The sequence below is a fragment of the Canis lupus genome, chromosome 23, assembly GCF_011100685.1.
Source record: "Canis lupus familiaris isolate Mischka breed German Shepherd chromosome 23, alternate assembly UU_Cfam_GSD_1.0, whole genome shotgun sequence".
NCBI lineage: Eukaryota > Metazoa > Chordata > Mammalia > Carnivora > Canidae > Canis > Canis lupus.
This window is the reverse complement of record NC_049244.1, coordinates 1,288,244-1,305,995: the sequence shown is the minus strand read 5'-3', so window position 1 is coordinate 1,305,995 and position 17,752 is coordinate 1,288,244.

Below are 17,752 nucleotides of genomic sequence, written 5' to 3'. Positions count from 1 at the left end.
AGAGAATGGTCCAGTTTCATTCTTCTGCATGTGGCTGTCCAATTTTCCCAGCACCATCTATTGAAGAGACTGTCCTTTTTCCAGTGGATAGTCTTGCCTGCTTTGTCAAATATTAGTTGACCATAGAGTTGAGAGCCCACTTCTGGGTTCTCTATTCTGTTCCATTGATCTCTGTGTCTGTTTTTGTGCCAGGACCACACTGTCTTGATGACCACAGCTTTGTAGTACAGCCTGAAATCTGGCATTGTGATGCCTTCAGCATTGGTTTTCTTTTTTAACATTCCCCTGGCTATTCAGGGTCTTTTCTGATTCCACACAAATCTTAAGATGATTTGTTCCAACTCTCTGAAGAAAGTCCATGGTATTTTGATAGGGATTGCATTAAATGTGTAAATTGCCCTGGGTAACATTGACATTTTCCCAATATTAATTCTTCCAATCCATGAGCATGGAATGTTTTTCCATCTCTTTGTGTCTTCCTCAATTTCTTTCAGAAGTGTTCTGTAGTTTTTAGGGTATAGATCCTTTACCTCTTTGGTTAGGTTTATTCCTCGGTATCTCATGCTTTCGGGTACAATTGTAAATGGGATTGACTCCTTAATTTCTCTTTCTTCAGTCTCATTATTATTGTCATTTCTAATGGCTGAGTAATATTCCATTGTATACATAAACAATGTATACATTGTGTATACATTGTATACGTTGTATACATTATTAGTGTACAGAAATGCCACTGATTTCTGGGCATTGATTTTGTATCCTGGCACACTGCCGAATTGCTCTGAATTGCTGTATGAGTTCTAGCAATCTTGGGGTGGAGTCATTTGGGTTTTCGACATACAGTATCATGTCACCTGTGAAGAGGGAGAGTTTGGCTTCTTCTTTGCCAATTTGAATGCGTTTTATTTCTTTTTGTTGTCTGATTGCTGAGGCTAGGGCTTCTAGTACTACGTTAAATAGCAGTGGTGAGAGTGGATATCCCTGTTGTGTTCCTGTCGCTCTGCCTCTTAACACCTGGGTGATTTAGGTGAGGAATGGCCTCTCTGTGCCTCAGTTTCCCTCTGATGGTTGTGACGAGGGCTTGGGAACTTCTTCAATGTAAATGATCAGGATGGGGATAGGACCCATTGTATGGCTTTAGCTTCAGGGTGATTTGTGCACCCCCCCAGACTTCAGGACTGAAGATGAGCCCTGCTGGGACATACCAGCTTTTGGCAAAGGAGATCCAGGTTTGTGTGACTTAGACTAGCCACGTAAACTCTTGAGACCTCCCAGTTTCCTGGCTACTCAGAGATTTGTCATGAGAGCTATAATTAGCAAAGCACATTTGGTACAATGGTAGCTAGCCGGTGGCAGTCAATAAATAGTGGCTGTTGTATGTATGTACCCTCATGTTCTGCTGGGTCTGCTGTGCGGGCCCTGGACACTCACCCTCTGGCTGTCTATGGCCATGACACAGGGGCTCAAGGGTGGCGTCTCCTTGCCAGACTCTGTGCCCGGATCACGTGTGCCATGTTCAGTATTCATCCTCAGCAGGGGCCTGGCTAGAGGAGAGGTGGGTGTCATGGTATTGGTGTCTTTGCTCAACTCAAGTGGCAGGTAACCACTGTAACTGCTTATTGTTAGTGTTGTGGTCTATTCTCCCTTTCAGAAGCACTAAGGGAAGCTCAGAGTGGTTTGGAGACTTGCCCCCATTTATTGCATCTTCTCTGGGCCTCGGCCCTTCCATCTATGAATGTGGTGATGGTCACCAGGCTGGTACCTCTGGGCAAGGCACAAGGGGGCCCTCTTAAATCACAAAGTGCCACAGCAGGAGAGAGCTATTTGACAGCAGCATTGTTTCAGGGTTCTCTGGGGAAAAGTGTGTGTGTGTGTAAATGTGTTTGTCGTGTCTGTTTGTCCTCTGTGTGTATGTGTGTGTGTTGAGTCTGCCTTTATTTCAGTCTTTGCATATGTTTAGGTATGAATGTGCATAAGTATATTCTGATAGTGCACAAAAGGAAAGTGTGCATGTGCTTGTGTGCAAGTGTGTAAGTCTGTTGGAGTGTGTGTGTGTGTTTGTGTATATATGTTGTGATGGTTAATTTTATGTGTCAACTTGACTGGGTCACAGGGTGCCCAGATATTTCGTTAAATGTTATTTCTGCATGTCTCTGTGGAGGTGTTTCTGGATGTGATTAGCTTTTGAACCAGTAGACTGAGTAAAGCAGATTGTGTTCCACAATGTGGTGGGCCTTGTGTAATCAACTGAAGGCTTGAGTAGAATAAAAGGCTGAGGAAGAAAGAATTTTCTATTTGTGTGACTGTCTTCAAGCTGGGGCATTAGTCCTCTCCTGCATTAGGATTCAGATTTCAACTGGAAATTATACCACCAGCTTTCCTGGGTCTGGATTTTTTAGTCTCCATAATCATATAGCCCATTTCCTTCTTTAAAAAAAAAAAAAAAAAAGATATTTATTTATTTGAGTGAGAGAGAGAGAGAAAACAAGAGTGCCAGAGGGCACAAGTGTGAGGAGGGGCAGAGGCAGAGGGAGAAACAGGCTGCCCACTGAGCAGGGGGCCTGATGCAGGGCTCAATTCCAGGATTCCAGGATCCCAGGATCATGACTTGAGCTGAAGGCAGACACCCAACTGACTGAGCCACTCAAGCACCCCGAGCCAATTCCTTAACAATAAATCTCTTTACACACATGGACACAAACACCTGCACCTCCGATCCTATTGGTTCTGTTTCTCTGGAGAACCCTGATACATTTGTGTACATGTCTATACCTACAGGTGTCTCTGTGTGTGTGTCTGTGTGTGTGTATTGTTTGTATGTCTGTGTCTGTGCTTGCACGTCTACATGTTCATGTGTCTGTGTGTGTTTCTGTGAGTCTGGGTGAAAGGCTTTGTATACATATGTGTCTCTGTGTGCATGTGTATTGCACGCACTATTCCTGTCCCATCTGAGGCCTGCCTGAACTGCTGCAGGGGTGAGAGGCTCTCTGCTGAGTCCTGTTCATCCATTCATCATTCATCCATCCTTCAACCCCTTACTGCTGGAAGTGTGCTGCCTGCAACTGGAGATACTGGGAATCTGAGAGAAATGGAGATAGATGCTCAGGCCCCTCCCCAGACCTTCTGAATCAGATTCTCTGTGAGTGTGGCCCAGGAATCTGTTTTCACAAGCTCTCGGAGAATTTTTGGTCCCTAATGTCCAGGAAGTGCTGATTGAACGCATTTTGTTCTCCCTTCTGTCTCATTGGCATGCATGACACCCTCTGGCTTCCACGACACCTGTTGCTGGCCTTGGCTGTGCACTATACCACCATGTGAAGAACACAGCTTTGCCCACCAACTGGTCACAAAGCAGAGCTCCTACATAAGTTCTCTGGTGTGAATGGGTGTCGGAGGGACATAGGGCAGGCTAGGGAAGCCTGGCTTGGTGAAGCCCAGACTGGTGTTCTTCCTTCAAATAGATGTGGCTGCACACCCAGATCTATCCTTCTGCTGGGCATGAAGCCATGGAATCTAGTTTTGTTAGATGTTGAGCCTTTGAGCCAGGACTTGTGAGGCCCAGCCTGCCCAGCTGGGAGCCTCGTATCTTTGGTTGAGTGGATAGGAAGTGCTGTCTGTCTAATTTGAGGAATTGCAGACATTGGTGGAGACCTAGGTTTGGCTCCTTCTCTCCCAGGATCTCCTGGGAGCTCTTCCCTGCCCCCCATTGGGGTAAGAAAGAGGGAGGTGGAATAGGTCCCTGGGTGGCCTGGTTCCCTGACTCTGATGTTCCTCTATCCTGCCACCTCAGCTTCTGCAGCACTTGGGACACAGTTGGCAGCCTCACAGCCAATTCAAACACACTGAATTTTACTCAGATGGTCTGTCGTGACACAGACAGTGTGAACTTCCCAACAGACCCTGCTCTCAGCGCTGTGGCTTTCTTTGCAGTTTGCAAGAAAAAAATCCAATGACATGCCTCTAGTTATTGGATTAGTTATCTATTGCTGCATAAACGAACACTTACAAAGTTAGCAAATTGAAACATCTGCTGTACTGTCTCACAATAATTGTGGGTCAGGATTGGGCACAGCTTGGCTGGGTTCTCTGCTTCAGGGCTTCCCCAGGCTACGATGCAGGTGCCATCTGGGGCTGAGTCCCATTTGTTTGTTTGTTTAATAAATTTATTTTTTATTGGTGTTCAATTTTTCAACATACAGAATAACACCCAGTGCTCATCCCGTCAAGCGCCCCCCTCAGTGCCGGTCACCCAGTCACCCCCACCCCCCGCCCTCCTCCCCTTCCAACACCCCTAGTTTGTTTCCCAGAGTTAGGAGTCTTTCATGTTCTGTCTCCCTTTCTGATATTTCCCACTTATTTTTTCTCCTTTATTCCCTTTCACTATTTTTTATGTTCCCCAAATGAATGAGACCATATAATGTTTGTCCTTCTCCGATTGACTTACTTCACTCAGCATAATACCCTCCAGAGTCCCATTTGAAGGCACAACTGGGGAATGATCCTCTTTCAAGCTCATGTGCTCCTTCTCTATCCTCAGGTCTTAGCCATGTCGGCCTTCCCACCTGGCCACTGGCCTCCTTAAAGCCAGCAAGGGAGTGAGAATGTCCTAAAAAATGACTTCAGGCTCTCTCAGCCTTGAGAATCTCAGGTGCTCAAAGGGCACAAGCTGGGCTCTTTGTGATTCATGAGATTCCAATCTCAGCATGTGTGAAGGTAGACCTGAGGCCTATTGGAACTTAGGTCTACCTTACCTGCAGACAGATGGCAATGCAACATGCGCCTCATAGCATCTGTGGGAGGGTAGAGGAGACAGTGCCTGCTGGACACTTACAAGGTTGTAAAAGCCACAACCCTTGAAAAACAGGGCAAAGGTTTGTTTGCCAATACTTGCTAGACTAGTAGCTGAGTGGCCTTCTCCCAACACTGTGGGAGGCCAGCTGATCCAGAGCTATGGAGGATGGGGGTGCCAGGCTGAGGCAGAAAAGGTCTGAGAGTGCCTGGCGTTGCTGTGTTCAGTGGATGGAAATAATCAAAAGAGCTGATGTTTATTGCTCACTTCTTGCATGCACATTAGCAAACGGGCTCAGTTAATTGCCGTCCTAAGATGGGTATTGTATTTAAGATGGGTGTCAGTGTCCCCCCTTTACAGCTGAGAAGACTGAGGTTCAGGGAAGGGAAGTCACATGGTATTCTAATGCTGGGCTTGACACCAGCTCTGAGGCTCAGCCTGAGGTCTAGACTGAAAATCAATAAAGGAAACCTCACTGAAGTGGAGTGGGGGCATAGAAGGGGGAGCCCTTCACTCACCAACAGTTACAGGAGGAGTTATCAAATACAGACCCCCACGGAAGAGTCCTCAGCAGGAAAAAGCAATTACAGGCCCCAAGAGGGACAAGATACCCCTGCATCTCCTGTGAGAAATCTACTGCCCCAGCAAGTCAGCCAGTGAGAAACTGTCATCCGCAATTCTTTTATTTTTTATTATTATTATTTTTTAATAAATTTATTTTTTATTGGTGTTCAATTTACCAACATACAGAATAACACCCAGTGCTCATCCCCTCAAGTGCCCCCCTCAGTGCCCGTCACCCATTCACCCCCGCCCCCCGCCCTCCTCCCCTTCCACCACCCCTAGTTCCTTTCCCAGAGTTAGGAGTCTTTATGTTCTGTCTCCCTTTCTGATATTTCCCACACATTTCTTCTCCCTTCCCTTCTACTCCCTTTCACTATTATTTATATTCCCCAAATGAATGAGAACATATAATGTCTGTCCTTCTCCGATTGACTTACTTCACTCAGCATAATACCCTCCAGTTCCATCCACGTTGAAGCAGATGGTGGGTATTTGTCGTTTCTAATGGCTGAGGAATATTCCATTGTATACATAGACCACATCTTCTTTATCCATTCATCTTTCGATGGACACCGAGGCTCCTTCCACAGTTTAGCTATTGTGGACATTGCTGCTATAAACATTGGGGAGCAGGTGTCCCGGCGATTCATTGCATCTGAATCATTGGGGTAAATCCCCAACAGTGCAATTGCTGGGTCATAGGGCAGGTCTATTTTTAACTCTTTGAGGAACCTCCACACAGTTTTCCAGAGTGGCTGCACCAGTTCACATTCCCACCAACAGTGTAAGAGGGTTCCCCCTTCTCCACATCCTGTCCAACATTTGTGGTTTCCTGCCTTGCTAATTTTCCCCATTCTCACTGGTGTGAGGTGGGATCTCATTGTGGTTTTGATTTGTATTTCCCTGATGGCAAGTGATGCAGAGCATTTTCTCATGTGCGTGTTGGCCATGTCTATGTCTTCCTCTGTGAGATTTCTGTTCATGTCTTTTGCCCATTTCATGATTGGATTGTTTGTTTCTTGGGTGTTGAGTTGAATAAGTTCTTTATAGATCTTGGAAACTAGCCCTTTATCTGATAGGTCATTTGCAAATATCTTCTCCCATTCTGTAGGTTGTCTTTGAGTTTTGTTGACTGTATCCTTTGCTGTGCAAAAGCTTCTTATCTTGATGAAGTCCCAATAGTTCATTTTTGCTTTTGTTTCTCTTGCCTTCGTGGATGTATCTTGCAAGAAGTTACTGTGGCCAAGTTCAAAAAGGGTGTTGCCTGTGTTCTCCTCTAGGATTCTGATGGAATCTTGTCTCACATTTAGATCTTTCATCCATTTTGAGTTTATCTTTGTGTATGGTGCAAGAGAGTGGTCTAGTTTCATTCTTCTGCATGTGGATGTCCAATTTTCCCAGCACCATTTATTGAAGAGACTGTCTTTCTTCCAATGGATAGTCTTTCCTCCTTTATCGAATATTAGTTGACCATAAAGTTCAGGGTCCACTTCTGGGTTCTCTATTCTGTTCCACTGATCTCTGTGTCTGTTTTTGTGCCAGTACCACACTGTCTTGATGACCACAGCTTTGTAGTACAACCTGAAATCTGGCATTGTGATGCCTCCAGATATGGTTTTCTTTTTTAAAATTCCCCTGGCTATTCGGGGTCTTTTCTGATTCCACACAATTCTTAAAATAATTTGTTCCAACTCTCTGAAGAAAGTCCATGGTATTTTGATAGGGATTGCATTAAACGTGTAAATTGCCCTGGGTAACATTGACGTTTTCCCAATATCAATTCTTCCAATCCATGAGCATGGAATATTTTTCCATCTCTTTGTGTCTTCCTCAATTTCTTTCAGAAGTGTTCTATAGTTTTTAGGGTACAGATCCTTAGCTCCTTGGTTAGGTTTATTCCTAGGTATCTTATGCTTTTGGGTGCGATTGTAAATGGGATTGACTCCTTAATTTCTCTTTCTTCAGCCTCATTGTTAGTGTATAGAAATGCCACTGATTTTTGGGCATTGATTTTGTATCCTGCCACGCTACCAAATTGCTGTATGAGTTCTAGCAATCTTGGGGTGGAGACTTTTGGGTTTTCTATGTAGAGTATCATGTCATCGGCGAAGAGGGAGAGTTTGACTTCTTATTTGCCAATTTGAATGCCTTTTATGTCTTTTTGTTGTCTGATTGCTGAGGCTAGGACTTCCAGTACTATGTTGAATAGCAGTGGTGAGAGTGGACATCCCTGTCTTGTTCCTGATCTTAGGGGAAAGGCTCCCAGTGCTTCCCCATTGAGAATGATACTTGCTGTGGGCTTTTCGTAGATGGCTTTTAAGATGTCGAGGAATGTTCCCTCTATCCCTACACTCTGAAGAGTTTTGATCAGGGATGGATGCTGTATTCTGTCAAATGCTTTCTCTGCATCTAATGAGAGGATCATATGGTTCTTGGTTTTTCTCTTGCTGATATGATGAATCACATTGATTGTTTTTACGAGTGTTGAACCAGCCTTGTGTCCAGGGAATAAATCCTACTTGGTCATGGTGAATAATTTTCTTAATGTATTGTTGGATCCTATTGGCTAGTATCTTGTTGAGAATTTTTGCATCCATGTTCATCAGGGATATTGGTCTGTAATTCTCCTTTTTGGTGGGGTCTTTGTCTGGTTTTGGAATTAAGGTGATGCTGGCCTCATAGAACGAATTTGGAAGTACTCCATCTCTTTCTAACTTTCCGAACAGCTTTAGTAGAATAGGTATGATTTCTTCTTTAAACGTTTGATAGAATTCCCCTGGGAAGCCATCTGGCCCTGGACTCTTGTGTCTTGGGAGGTTTTTGATGACTGCTTCAATTTCCTCCCTGGTTATTGGCCTGTTCAGGTTTTCTATTTCTTCCTGTTCCAGTTTTGGTAGTTTGTGGCTTTCCCGGAATGCGTCCATTTCTTCTAGATTGCCTAATTTATTGGCGTATAGCTGTTCATAATATGTTTTTAAAATCGTTTGTTTTTCCTTGGTGTTGGTACTGATCTCTCCTTTCTCATTCATGATTTTATTAATTTGAGTCTTCTCTCTCTTCTTTTTAATAAGGCTGGCTAATGGTTTATCTATCTTATTAATTCTTTCAAAGAACCAACTCCTGGTTCTGTTGATCTGTTCCACAGTTCTTCTGGTCTCGATTTCGTTGAGTTCTGCTAGAATCTTTATTAACTCTCTTCTTCTGCTGGGTGTAGGATCTATTAGCTGTTTTTTCTCTAGCTCCTTTATGTGTAAGGTTAGCTTTTGTACTTGAGTTCTTTCCAGTTTTTGAATGGATGCTTGTATTGCGATGTATTTCCCCCTTAGGACTGCTTTTGCTGCATCCCAAAGATTTTGAACAGTTTAATTTCATTCTCATTAGTTTCCATGAATCTTTTTAATTCTTCCTTAATTTCCTGGTTGACCCTTTCATCTTTTAGCAGGATGGTCCTTAACCTCCACGTGTTTGAGGTCCTTCCAAACTTCTTGTTATGATTTAGTTCTAATTTCAAGGCATTATGGTCTGAGAATATGCAGGGGACGATCCCTATCTTTTGGTATCAGTTCAGACCTGATTTGTGACCCAGTATGTGGTCTATTCTGGAGAAAGTTCCATGTTCACTTGAGAAGAATGTGTATTCAGTTGAGTTTGGATGTAAAGTTCTGTAGATATCTGTGAAATCCATCTGGTCCAGTGTATCATTTAAAGCTCTCATTTCTTTGAAGATGTTGTGCTTAGAAGACCTATCAAGGGTAGAAAGAGCCAGATTGAAGTCACCAAGTATAAGTGTATTATTATCTAAGTATTTCTTCACTTTGGTTATTAATTGGTTTAAATATTTGGCAGCTCCCATATTCGGGGCATATATATTGAGGATTGTTAAGTCCTCTTGTTGGATAGATCCTTTAAGTATGATATAGTGTCCCTCTTCATCTCTCACTACAGTTTTCGGGGTAAATTTTAGTTTATCTGATATAAGGATGGCTACCCCTGCTTTCTTTGAGGACCATTTGAATGGTAAATGATTCTCCAACCTTTTATTTTCAGGCTGTAGGTGTCCTTCTGTCTAAGATGAGTCTCTTGTAGACAGCAAATAGATGGGTCCTGCTTTTTTATCCAGTCTGAAACCCTGCGCCTTTTGATGGGGTCATTAAGCCCATTCATGTTCAGAGTTACTATTGAGAGATATGAGTTTAGGGTCATCATGATATCTATTCAGTCCTTGTTTTTGTGGATTGTTCCACTGGACTTAAAGGGGAATTTTAAGAGTCCCCTTAAAATTTCTTGCAGAGCTGGTTTGGAGGTCACATATTCTTTCAGTTCCTGCCTGTCTTGGAAGCTCTTTATCTCTCCTTCCATTTTGAGTGAGAGCCTTGCCGGATAAAGTATTCTTGGTTGCATGTTCTTCTCATTTAGGACCCTGAATATATCCTGCCAGCCCTTTCTGGCCTGCCAGGTCTCTGTGGAGAGGTCTGCTGTTACCCAATATTCCTCCCCATAAAAGTCAGGGATTTCTTGTCTCTTGCTGCTTTAAGGATCTTCTCTTTATCTTTGGAATTTGCAAGCTTCACTATTAAATGTCGAGGTGTTGAACGGTTTTTATTGATTTTGGGGGGGGATCTCTCTATTTCTTGGATCTGAATGCCTGTTTCCCTTCACAGATTAGGAAAGTTTTCAGCTATGATTTGTTCAAATACATATTCTGGCCCTCTGTCCCTTTCGGCGCCCTCGGGAACCCCAATTAAACATAGGTTTTTCTTCCTCAGGCTGTCGTTTATTTCCCTTAATCTATCTTCATAGTCTTTTAATTGTCTCCTTTTCCCTCAGTTTCCCTCTTTGCCATTAACTTGTCTTCTATGTCACTCACTCGTTCTTCCACGTCGTTAACCCTCGTCCTTAGGACTTCTCGTTTGGATTGCATCTCATTCAATTGATTTTTAATTTCTTTCTGAGGGGCTGGGGAGACCCGGGCAGTGATGGAGGGTCCTGGCTTCACGGCCGAGTACCTGTCCCAGACCCAGCTTGTTTGTGCCTAGTGTGGCTCAGCTGACCTGAACCATCCCATTGTAACACTGCGCTGTCCCCAGATTCTTAGACACGCAGCTGAGAAGCCAAAGGGACATCTGAACTGTCCTGCTGTTTTTCCAGATCCCAAGCAGCCTTGCCTTTTGCTGCCTGTCTCGGCCACAGCCAGGTCTCTGGGCTCCTTTGGTGAGTGGTGGAAATGTAATGGTGAGAAGGAGATGTGGAAAGCATTTACTGTGCGCTAGGTACTATCTCAGTTAATCCCTGTCTTCTCTGTACAGGCAGGAAACTGAGGCATGGGGAGAGTGAGAAGTTGCAGGAAGACCAGAGCAGGGGCATAGGCCCTGGCAGTATGGCTGTGGCTTCTGGGTACTTGCTGCTCTCCTCTTCCTTCCCCTGCTGGGCCCACTGCCTGGCCCTTGAGGATCTGTGCCTGGCTGGGATGAGCGGGCACTGACTCCTAGGCTCTGGTCAGCGCAGACACCAGTTTGTCAATGGGGGTCTCTGATGGTGGCCCAGTGCACCGAGACAGATTCAAAGGGCAGGTGGTTCCAAATGATGGTAAGCAGAAAAGTCACAGGGCCTTGTAGAGCAGGGAGCAGTGGCCTTGGGAGTTTTGGTGTGCTGTGCGAGTGAGAGATATTTGGGGGGGAACCTAAACAAGGAATGGCAGAAACAAAAACTGGTTGCCCCTGGAGAGGATTATCTGCTGGGCCTCTGATACCTTTATGTTCTTTGCCATTGTAGTTTTTTTCTTTTTGTTTGTTTGCTTGTTTCTCATACCTTTATGTCCTGCTTATACTTTCTTTTTCAGAGTCAATGGTGGTTATCTGAGTGGTGAGCCCATAAGACACTTGTTTTGTCTTATTTCTCTGTTCACAAAGGATGCAGTTTATACATTTCTCCAGGGCTGCTGGGAGTGTGAGGAGAATTTTATCCACATGCTGGCGCTGTGATCCAAGAAATGAGCGTAGTGTTACTTCTGCCACCTAGACTCAAAGGGTAGGAAACAAACTCAGTTCCACCTTTCAGTGATACAGTGTTACTGTCACATCATAAGAAAAGCATGTGGGAGTGGGGACATGGATGTGGGCAAGTTATCTGCCTCAAGTGTGTCCAGAAAGAATTCAGGTCCAAACCTTTTTGAAAGGCCCCTGTCTCCCTGACTTTATCCACCCAGTGAAGGTGCTGTCTGTTGCCATCATGCTGGGCATGGCCTGGGTGGAGCAGTGGGGCAGGAGGCACGCTGGCCTTGTAGCCAAGTGGTTCGGAGGGGCTACCACCACCCCAGCTCATGGAAGGGGTTCTGATTGGTCGATGTCAACTCTGTTGGTTCAGGTGGACAAGTGACTGAAGGTGGCTCCATCAGAGTCCAGTGAAGGGCTTATTTTCTTTAACTGAGGGAGGAAAAGCTATTTCTCATTCCTCCATCCTGCTTTCTCTCCTTCCTTCTCTCTTTCTCCCGTGGGTGAATAAAGAAGTATGTAGCCCCCAGAGCTAGAAGGTGTCTTGCTACGTGAAGACAGGCTGCGGAGGAAGCCAGAAGAGGGTAGAGAATTACAAAGATTCAGCTGTGGCAACCCTTTGATCAAACGCATCCTGAAGCTCATGTACTGCTAGATTTTCCAGTTATCAGTTCCCATAAAAGCCTTACTTTGTAAGACCATTCAAGTTGGATTTTCAAGGGTTTTTTTCTTTATTTTTCCCCCTAATGTAAAAGGGCCCCAACTGACACAAATGGGAAACAGGTTTGTGGCTGGGTCAGTATCAAGGGTATGTACTTGCAGTGATCAGCTGATGAGGGAGTGTGCAGAAGGTAGTAATGCTGTTCACCAGGAGGACTGAGAAGCTTGCCAGTGGTGATGGAAGCCTAGATCGAAGGGTGAAACTGAATTCAGGCACCACAAGAACAGTCAATTTTCAGTGCACTGAAGTGGATTGGTTCTTGGAGGCTTGACACATGTCTTCCTCGTGGTCAGTGCTGTGGCATCTGCGTGGAGGTGACTTTAAGGCATGGCATGTCTTCTAACTCCCATTACCTAAGGTTGCCACTTAAAATATAGGGCTAAATTTGAATTTCAGAGAAACAACAAGTGAATTGTCAGTATATCCTAAATATTACATGGGACGTGCTTGGACTAAGTTATTCGTTATCTGAAATTCAGATTTCCTTGGGTTTTCTGTATTTTACTTGCCAAATCTGGCAACCCTTACCTGTCAGTAGCCTGGTGAACTTTGTGGGACAGAGTTGCCAGTCTTTACACGTGATTGTTCTGTGTGGAATGGGGGAGCTCTCAGCTTGGGGATTTGGAGCCCAAAGTCCTGGTGGGTCAGCCCCAGGGTTATGGGTTGGTCAGCAGAGCAGGAACAGAGCCTGGTCCTGACAGGATGAGCTCCTTTCACCCTTATGTTTTGTGGGTAAATATCCTCGGAAGCCCTGATGCATGCTCACCTGTGCGGGGACTGGACTCCTCACCTGGCTTTGTCACTATGACAATTACTCATGACATTATGTTATTTGTGAGCCTTTTGAAGAAGGCAGCAGACCCTCAGTCAGATCGAGGTGGGTGTCTGGAGACCAGAGCTGTGTCTGCAGAGCTCTCTGTGCCTGTCCTGAGGGATGTCCGAGGCCCAGGTTTGGTCATAAAGAACTCAGCGGAGGGGAGAGCAGGTGTCACTTGGATAGCTGGTGAGAGCAGAGGGTGGAGTTGCTCACTGTGCTTCGGCTGCTAGGGACGGGGGAGGACACCACTGGGCCCCCAGGCGGGACCAAGGTACTCACTCACCCAGCCCCAGGAGGGTTGTCCTTGGCTGCACAGAGCCACCTGCGCCAGGGTCACACCCTTTCCCAGGGTGGCCTGAGTCCACTTGGTTCATGGCAGACACTGCACGCCCATTGCTCCTCCTGAGTTCCAACTATCCTCACTCCCCAGCAGGCTCCTGCTCACCCAGCGCCACCTCATTTGCTCCCCAGAAGACTCCTCCGTAACAGGTGGGATGTACTATCTCCCTGGAAGGGATATTGAAGTTGGGTTCTGATGATTAGGTGGGAGTTTTCTTGGAAGGAGGAGAAAAGGGTAAGAGCTGACGGCAGAGCACCAGCAAGGGCATGGTGTGCAGGTGTTGGGGTGCTCCTTGTTAGGACAGGTCACGCTGCTTCCATGTGGCTACAGCTGGGAACAGTGGAGGCCAGTGCAGGCCTCATCATGTGGTCCTGGATCTTGGGATCATTCTTGGAGCTGCCTGACCCTGGGGGAGCAAGTGGTGCTGTTGAGAGTGAACTTAGTTTTATATAGTCATTGGCAAGGCCATTCAAGCCTCACCCTGCAGAACAGTGACAGTAGTGTGACCTGTGGCCTGGCCCTGGGAGAGCCAAGGGCCGTGTGTAGACATTGATGTTGTGTGGTCACCCTAAATTGTCCCCTACCCACCCTGCTGAGATGCCCCCGTGAGCTACAGCTCGTTAAATCAAGCTCTCATGAGCAGGGACTGCCAGGGTAGTCTCTTCTCTGGGGCTTGGAGGTGGAACTCTGGGCAATCCCTGGAAGAGGCTGGTACCAGAGAGGATGAGGAGGAAAAGGCACAAGGCCAGAGGCCTCAGGGTCTAGAGCCCAGTGCAGCCCATGTCCCTGGGAACTGCTGCCTGCTGAGGAAGGCGTGTCTCTGACCTGTCTTCCCCCTCACGTCTCTCTGACCAAAGCCAGATTCTCTGCTCCTTAAGGACGAGTGTGATTACACTGAAGGCTCACCTGGGTAACCAGGGCCACTCCCCTCCCCCACCTCACCATCTTGAATCACATCTGCAAATCCCTTTTGCCCTGGAAGGGCCATATTAACTAGTCTCACTGTCAGGGCCTGGGCATCTCTGGGGGCCATTGCCCTGTTAGCCACAGGGTGTGTCAGGAAGGGGAAGACCTCCTTTCATTGCTGCCATACTTAGGGCTGACCCCCCACTGGACAAGCACCCTTGTGGCCTGCAAGGTGGCACCCACTGGGGGCTTGCCTCCAGCTCACTGTCTCAGAAACCACTCAGGCTTCATCCTTGTCTTTCAGGGAAGGTCTTATGCTGAGTCCCCTGGGATAGACCCTGAGACAAAGGTTGGAGGGTACTCAGCATATCATGGAGGTGATCCCAGTGAGAGATGCATACACATAACAGATGGTGGCCAGACTGTACTTGACAATAGAATCCTGACCCCACACTTGCAACACCAGCCCAGGAAGCCAGACCACAACCTCTGTAGCACTTGGCCCAACAGTCAGGTTTGGTCAATAACTGCCCACTTCCCTAATTCGTGTCCTTGTATCCAACTTAGCATCAACCAGACAAGAAAGCAGATATGCTTCCCTAACCAGTCACGTGGGTTGCCCTACATCGAGTCATCTGCCTGCCCTGCAGACCAACCGCAAACCTCCCCTCTCTTCCCTGTCATATACCTCTCCCACAACCTGTGTTCCACTATCTGCCATGGGCAGGAGATGGTGGCTGACCTCTCTTGCTTTCAAAAGTTCTGAAAAAGTAGGTTTTGCTTGTTCTCATTTGGATGGTCTTGTTTATTTCCACACAAGGAGATATGACTGGAGAGTGGGGCGGGGGCACAGCTTTCAGGGTGGGCTCATGGCAGGTTCTTGTTGGACATGGCGGGGGGTGGGGGGGGTCTCAGAGCTGGTGACCTTGAGGGAAAGGAAGCCTCAGGATCATAGGCTGTCTCAGGACCAGGAAGAGAGTGCCCTGGCTGATTCGGTGCTTGTAGTGTCCTTCTGTCAGCACTGAGGCACTGGGGTGTGGGTGGGGCCTCAAGAGCACAAGAGCTTCCAGGGTCATTCTTGGTTTTTGTGGTGGCTGCTCATCAGAGTAGCCCTGCAAACTTGGTAAAGACGTAGACAATTTGCTTCTCTGTGAACCCCCATTCTGTGGATCTGAGTGTGGAGCTGGAATGAGCATTTTATTTTATTTTTAAAGATTTTTTATTTATGAGAGAGAGAGAGGGAGAGAACAAGCAGGGGGAGTGGCAGAATTTCCAAAGGGGGGTGGGATGCAGACTCCCTGCTGAGCAGGGAGCCGGATGGGCTTGATTCCCCAGACCCTGAGATCATAACCTGAGCTGAATGCAGACCCTTCACCCACTGAGCCACTCAGGCTCCCCAAGGCAATGAACATTTTAAAAGCTCCTGAGGGGAGGAGGGGCAAGATGGCGGAAGACTAGGGTCCCCAATCACCTGTCCCCACCAAATTACCTAGATAACCTTCAAATCATCCTGAAAACCTACGAATTCGGCCTGAGATTTAAAGAGACAACAGCTGGAATGCTACAGGGAGAAGAGTTCGCGCTTCTATCAAGGTAGGAAGACGGGGAAAAAGAAATAAAGAAACAAAGGCCTCCAAGGGGGAGGGGCCCCGCGAGGAGCCGGGCTGAGGCCGGGGCGAGTGTCCCCAGGACAGGAGAGCCCCGTCCCGGAGGAGCAGGAGCTGCACCGACCTTCCCGGGCGGAAAGGGGCTCCGAGGGAGGTGGAGCAGGACCCAGGAGGGCGGGGATGCCCTCGGGCTCCCCGGGACAGTAACAGCAACTGCGGGCCCAGGAGAGTGCGCCGAGCTCCCTAAGGGCTGCAGCGCGCACGGGGGGACCCGGAGCAGCTGGGGGGGCTCGGGGGCGGCTCCGCGGAGGGGGCTTCGGGGCGGGAGCAGCTCGGGGGGCTCGGGGGCGGCTCCGCGGAGGGGGCTGCGGGGCGGGAGCAGCTCGGAGGGGCTCGGGCAGAGGAAGAGGCTCCGCGGAGGGGGCTGCGGGGCGGGAGCAGCTCGGGGGGGCTCGGGGGCGGCTCCGCGGAGGGGGCTGCGGGGCGGGAGCGAATCCAGCAGCGCAGGCCCCGGAGCACAGGGCGCCGGGACACAGCCCAGGATCCGGCCTCCCCGCGGGACAGGCAGAGGCCGGGAGGGCCCAGGACAGCAAGGACGCTCCTGCCCGAGCTGAGCAGATCAGCGGCCCCGCCGGGAGCCTCCAGGTCCTGCAGACTGAGAGCTCTGGAGCTACTGCGGGGGCTGACTCCAGGGCTCCAGAGCTGGCCCCGCCACTGGAGTTGTTCCTCCTGGGGCCTCACGGGGTAAACAACCCCCACTGAGCCCTGCACCAGGCAGGGGAAGAGCAGCTCCCCCAAGTGCTCACACCTGAAAATCAGCACAACAGGCCCCTCCACAAAAGACCAGCTAGAGGGACGGGGAAAAACAAATTATTGACCAAACAGCACTGGAAAGTTCCAGGAGAAGTCGAGGGACTTACAGTATACAGAACCAGAGGATACTCCCCCTTGTTTTTCGTTTTTTGACTTCTGTTTGCCCCCCACCCCCCTTTTTTCTCTTTTCTTCTCTTTTTTCCTTCTTATTCTTTTTTCTTTTTCTTTTCTTCTTTATCTTCTCTCTTTTTCTCCTTTTCCCAATACAACTTGTTTTTGGCCACTGTGCACTGAGCAAAATGACTTGAACGAAAAACTCACCTCAAAAGAAAGAATCAGAAACAGTCCCCTCGCCCACAGAGTTACAGAATTTGGAGTACAATTCAAAGTCAGAAAGCCAATTCAGAGGCACAATTAAAAAGCTACTAGTGGCTCTAGAAAAAAGCATAAAGGACTCAAGAGACTTCATGACTGCACAATTTAGATCTAATCAGGCAGAAATTATAAATCAACTGAATGAGATGCAATCCAACCTAGAGGTCCTAACGACAAGAGTAAACGAGGTAGAAGAACGAGTGACATAGAAGACAATTTGAGGGCAAAGAGGGAAACTGAGGAAAAAAGAGACAATTAAAAGATCATGAGGATAGATTAAGGGAAAAAAGTGACAACCGGAGGAAGAAAAATCTATGTTTAATTAGGGTCCCCGAGGGCGCCGAAAGGGCCAGAGGGCCAGAATATGTATTTGAACAAATCATAGCTGAAAACTTTCCTAATCTGTGAAGGGAAACAGGCATTCAGATCCAGGAAATAGAGAGATCCCTCCCTCTAAAATCAATAAAAACCGTTCAACACCTCGACATTTAATAGTGAAGCTTGCAAATTCCAAAGATAAAGAGAAGATCCTTAAAGCAGCAAGAGACAAGAAATCCCTGACTTTTATGGGGAGGAGTATTAGGGTAACAGCAGACCTCTCCACAGAGACCTGGCAGGCCAGAAAGGGCTGGCAGGATATATTCAGGGTCCTAAATGAGAAGAACATGCAACCAAGAATACTTTATCCGGCAAGGCTCTCACTCAAAATGGAAGGAGAGATAAAGAGCTTCCAAGACAGGCAGGAACTGAAAGAATATGTGACCTCCAAACAAGCTCTGCAAGAAATTTTAAGGGGGACTCTTAAAATTCCCCTTCAAGAAGAAGTCCAG